Raw genomic sequence first — 6,000 nt, forward strand, 5'->3', positions numbered from 1 at the left:
TTCCTTGAAATGAGTTAGTGATGATAAGAGTCAGTCTCTCCAGCTTGGTCAGAACAGGTGCATGTTTCCTTCACCTTTCTGTGCCAGTTCTCATTTATCTTCAACTTCGTGGCCTCTTAGTCTCTTCTAATCCTGTCTCTGCCAAACTGCATAGTTATTTCATGACTTGCATGAATGAAGGAGCCTAGTAGAAAGAGACCACCCATTATGCATTAATTTATGGACGAAATCCAGGATGTAAAACCAGGACTTGGGTAGAAAAAGGGCTATGACACTGAACCACTGTAGCTCCTGTAAAGAGGTCAGGGGGTGGGAGTGGGGAGAAACTATTCAATCTCTGCCAGGGTTTCATTCCCCCTGCTCCACCCCCACATATCCCACAATATCCTTCAGCTTCAAAACCATCAGCTGCAATTACCCGCTCCCTCCCCCCTCCATATCCCTGCCACATTTCCCAACAAGTTGATATATACTGCCACCCTGTGGCAAACTGCTTTTATCTCAAAGCAAACTGAAAATCAAGGCAGACAGACACTCTATACCTCAGGTTAAGAACTTAATTCGTTCTGGAGGTCCGTTCTTAAACTGAAACTGTTCTTAACCTGAGGTACCACTTTAGCTAATGGGGCCTCCAGCTGCCGCCACGCGATTTCTGTTCTCATCCTGAAGCAAAGTTCTTAACCCAAGGTACTATTTCTGGGTTAGCGGAGTCTGTAACCTGAAGCATATGTAACCTGAAGCGTCTGTAAACCGAGGTACCACTGTACTTAAAAGCAGCAGAAACCAGAAAGAGTTCTGGAGTTTGTGCAATAATTTGTGACATATAAGGAGTAAAAGTTCTGCATTCACCTGAGAGAAGTTGCAAAGTAATTATTGTATTTTTATTCCATGCTTCCACCAAAGAGCTTTGGGAGGGATAGATGGTGTCCTCTACAGATGGACAGATCAATCTATTTCTGGTCCTTGCCAATTTCAGAAGTGTTGGTGAAATTCTTATGGCTTTTCTAATGTTCTTAAGTTTATTCATAAGTGTGCTCCATTGCATTCCTGCATGTATGTGCAATTTAAATTTAAAGAAGAAATATAATTAGAGTACATTATTCCAACCTTTGGTCTCTGTTAAAAGCCACACATTACCTTGCCAACAAAGGTCCGTATAGTAGTGATGTATGGAAGTGAGAGCTGGACCATAAAGAAGGCTGATCGCCGAAGAATTGATGCTTTTGAATTATGGTGCTGGAGTAGACTCTTGAGAGTCCCATGGACTGCAAGAAGATCAAACCTCTCCATTCTTAAGGAAATCAGCCCTGAGTGCTCACTGGAAGGACAGATCCTGAAGCTGAGGCTCCAATACTTTGGCCACCTCATGAGAAGAGAAGACTCCCTGGAAAAGACCCTGATGTTGGGAAAGGTGGGGGGCACAAGGAGAAGGGGATGACAGAGAACGAGATGGTTGGACAGTGTTCTCGAAGCTACCAGCATGAGTTTGACTAAACTGCAGGAGGCAGTGAAAGACAGAGGTGCCTGGCGTGCTCTGGTCCATGGGGTCACGAAGAGTCGGACACAACTAAATGACTAAACAACAACAACAAAAACCACAATTTTCCTCTCGGTTCCCTCACTCCCAGCTTTACTCAAACTTCTGCCATTGTTTTAAACCACCACTTTCCGTCGCTCACTCCCATGCCATGGCTACTGCTGTTGTGCAACCTTGCCTTCACTTTTGCTCTCCTACCCCACTCTGCCGTCATGCAAATCCAGAATTGTGATGAGACACTACAAATCCTCCAGTGCGGGCTGCATTCTGACTTTTTATTATATACAGAGAGACTTTTTTTGAACCAACTGCATCACAAAATTAATAGAACTGAAGATAATTTGATTCTGATGTACACATTAGCCCAGGAGATACATACCAGATCAGTTCACCTTGGAATTTACAGAAATCAAATTCCTCAAGCATCCCTAGAGCTGTAGGGGGAGGCAACCCAGGCCCAAAAGGCACTGCACTAAGGAAGCACAGGCTATTTACTCAACCCCACGTGCAACCTCACCACCACCACAAACATTCTTTCATCTGAACCTCCCCATATAAAGGAGTTAGTACCTGAATTTGCTTATTTTTCTCTTCTATCATTTCTTTTTCTTTTTGTATCATGTCTTTTTGATGCTGTACATTAAATCCATGCAACATCATGCATAATTTTACCCTTTCTTGGCTGTGAGTCGTGGAAGACCTGTTCCCTGCCTTACAGGCCTTTTCCCTGGCCTGGCCCTGACTGACTCCAGCTACAAAAGCTGCTGAACACACTCTTAGGCTGTGGTATTGTTTAAGGTGGTTAGTTGGCATTTTTTGAGGGTAGGTTTTTTTTGTAAGTTAATGATATTGATGTCCGTATCATTATTTTTAGATCTTATTATTTATGTGGAAATTGCTTCAATTTGGTTGTGTACTTTTTGATGTGTTTTATTTATTCTTTATTACTTTTTTATGTTTGTAGTTGTTTAGTCATTTAGTCATGTCCGACTCTTTGTGACCCCATGGACCAGAGCACGCCAGGCACTCCTGTCTTCCACTGCCTCCCGCAGTTGGGTCAAACTCATGCTGGTAGCTTCGAGAACACTGTCCAACCATCTCGTCCTCTGTCGTCCCCTTCTCCTTGTGCCCTCCATCTTTCCCAACATCAGGGTCTTTTCCAGGGAGTCTTCTCTTCTCATGAGGTGGCCAAATTATTGGAGTCTCAGCTTCAGGATCTGTCCTTCCAGTGAGCACTCGGGGCTGATTTCCTTGCAGCAGGGGACATTCTGATCTTCTTGCAGCAGGGGACTCTCAAAAGTCTCCTCCAGCACCATAATTCAAAAGCATCAATTCTTCGGCCAGCAGCCTTCTTTATGGTCCAGCTCTCACTTCCATACATCACTACTGGGAAAACCATAGCTTTAACTATACGGACCTTTGTTGGCAAGGTGACGTCTCTGCTTTTTAAGATGTCGTAGGTTTGTCATTGCTTTTCTCCCAAGAAGCAGGCGTCTTTTAGTTTTGTGGCTGCTGTCACCATCTGCAGTGATCACGGAGCCCAAGAAAGTAAAACCTCTCACTGCCTCCATTTCTTCCCCTTCTATTTGCCAGGATGGAAAAACACCAGGTAGGCCCCACAAATAACCCAAAGATGCATTTTAAATAAAAGGTCACATTTTACTCATGTAAAAACATGCTGATTCCTGGACCGTCTGCAGGCCAGATTTAGAAGGCAATTGGGCCTGATCTGGCCGCCAGGCCTTAGTTTGCCTATCCATGGTCTTTAGGATAGAAGGGAGCAGCAGCTTAGCAACCCCTGCCAGTGCCTGGGGCATACCAGCACTCTCTCCCCCCTCCCAGCACGGACTGCCCCTGCCCCTGGCTAGCTACACTACTGGAAGGAAGGGCAATTCCAATAGAGCATTGGGTTTTGAAAATTCATGAAAAACAAAACAGAGACATCAACTTATTGACAAAGAGTGATAATAACGCTGTTGACGACAGAGGCTTGTACAAGCAAGGCCAGCACTGGGTGGAGAAGAAAGACGTAGTAGGGTGAGTAAGAGGATTTGTGGCATACATTGCAACAGTGACCACTGTCCTCTTTCTACTGGGCTTGTTTGTGCTAGTGCACTGAGAGTAGCCTGCAACCCAGGGAGGCCAACTGGAGATGTCGTTTACTCTGAGTAGACAGTGGGGTGAGATGTATGCACATTTCACTGCTTCTTAACCAAGCTCGGTTTGGCTTTTGTTTTTTTTCTACAGCAGTGTAACAGCAGAGTTGATCTCAGTATTTTCGACAGTTTGTCACGTTTTAGCATTTTTGTACATCAGTGAATTTTTATATTAAAAGATTTAAGAAAAAACAACACACCTCTACTGTTAGGATATTCCACGTGGGGCTACCTTTGAAGGTGATCCGGAAGCTACAACTAATCCAGAATGCGGCAGCTATACTGGTGACTGGGAGCGGCCGCAGAGACCACATAACACCGGTTTTGAAAGACCTACATTGGCTCCCAGTACGTTTCCGAGCACAATTCAAAGTGTTGGTGCTGACCTTTAAAGCCCTAAACGGCCTCGGTCCAATATATCTGAAGGAGCGTCTCCACCCCCGTTGTTCTACCCGGACACTGAGGTCCAGCACCGAGGGCCTTCTGGCGGTTCCCTCACTGCGAGAAGCTAAGTTACAGGGAACCAGGCAGAGGGCCTTCTCGGTAGTGGCACCTTCCCTGTGGAATGCCCTCCCACCAGATGTCAAAGAGAACAACAACTACCAGACTTTTAAAAGACATCTGAAGGCAGCCCTGTTTAGGGAAGCTTTTAATGTTTAATAGACTATTGTATTTTAAAATATTGGGGCCATCCAGATGGGTGGGGTATAAATAATAAATTATTATTATTATTATTATTGCAGCATCCCAACATCTACATCATAAAAAATAAAAAATAAACCATTTTGGCTGCCATTCCACCTAATTTCTACAGAACCAGGCAACCAGCAATTATAGTGTTTTATTGCAACCCTTGTGGGCCACGATATACAACTGCTGGGATTCATTTAGCTTGGTAGGTAGATCACCATTTTTGTAGGCCTGGAGCATATTAATAACTGCAAGATAACTCTAAGTACAGTATCTATGAAACAGTGGCATACGGTGACATTTTTCATAGGGGAACAGTTAGGGCCAGAGGTGCCAGCTTGTGAGGGCGATGGAGGGGGGTGGCACATGTGGGCACCGCACCTCCCTCCCTAAGCCAGGCAGAAGCTTCCCAGGAAGGAGGCGCTAAGCTTTAATATTTTAATACTCTAATTTACCAGGAACATTTAGGGGACAAGCCTAGTCGCCCTAGTCCACTGACCGCACACCACTGCTATGAAACTAAGCAAACTCTTGAAATCACCTACACATTTCTGTTCAAGAGCTATTTTTTAAGTCTACTATTCTGTTGTAGCTATTTCTAATACTCTTGCTCATGGTTACATCTCATAGGAATTCAGCTTTTCCCAGTCCCTGTCCCCCCAAGACACAGCTGTGGGCCTTCCTCCTTACTGTCATTATATTATTTTACCAAACTTAGCCCATGGAGTACATAGGCTATTATGCAAAAATAAAAATATTACTTTACTGCTCTCTTATCTTGCCACGCGGATGTTTTCATGTCTTTTCTGTTGTGGCAATTTTACCTTTGGAAATTGGTTTCTCCACTTCACTATGGCATATTCACTAAAGGATATTTTGTTTATAAACTTCCCCTCTCCATCCATTCTTTCCCAGAGGGGCACCAAGCTCCCTTGCTAACAGCTTTGTAACTGCTCTTGCATCAGTTCAGCAACCTAAGTCTGTACTCGTATTGACAGAATGTGATGAAATTGCTGGTGCTTCTGATGCAAGGCCTTAGGCCCTTGGTGGCCAACGGAGTCAGTCCGCTGTTTCAATGGTTGCAGCTGAGCCTGGTTTGGTACAAGTTAATGGCACAGAAAAGGCACTCCCAGGGACCTTTCACTTCTCATTAACAAGCTTGCTGCCTTGTTACTGGCCCTTCTGTGTGCCTTTAACAGCAGGCAGACACACAGAGAGATGAAGCTTTTCCTACCATTTATCTCCCGGCCAGGAAAAACTGTACTTTTTCCCCTGACAGCAGAGTGCCAGTTCCCCTTAGCAACAACAGTCTCTCTACAGCAGAAAAGATGCTGTGAATGTGGTTCCAGAATGGCAGGATCCATACCTATGAAATGCCAAATGTTTGCAACAGGTTCAGTCAGCAAAGCCTCTACTGTTCCATCTTTATTCATTTTTACTTATTTCACAGCTGGGGTTGGGCTTTTGAGGGACACTGCGCCTCCTCACATTGCCATCCTGGGCAACTGACCCTTTCGTCTTCCTGTAAATAAATCTTTGGCTGTCTCACCTTCCATCAGGAAAAATCCTGTGCAAAGTGGGGAAGGATAAATTTACTAATCCCCAGATTGGTCTTGT

This window comes from Podarcis filfolensis (genome assembly GCF_964270895.1).
Source record: "Podarcis filfolensis genome assembly, chromosome: 11".
NCBI classification, from domain to species: Eukaryota; Metazoa; Chordata; class Lepidosauria; order Squamata; family Lacertidae; genus Podarcis; species Podarcis filfolensis.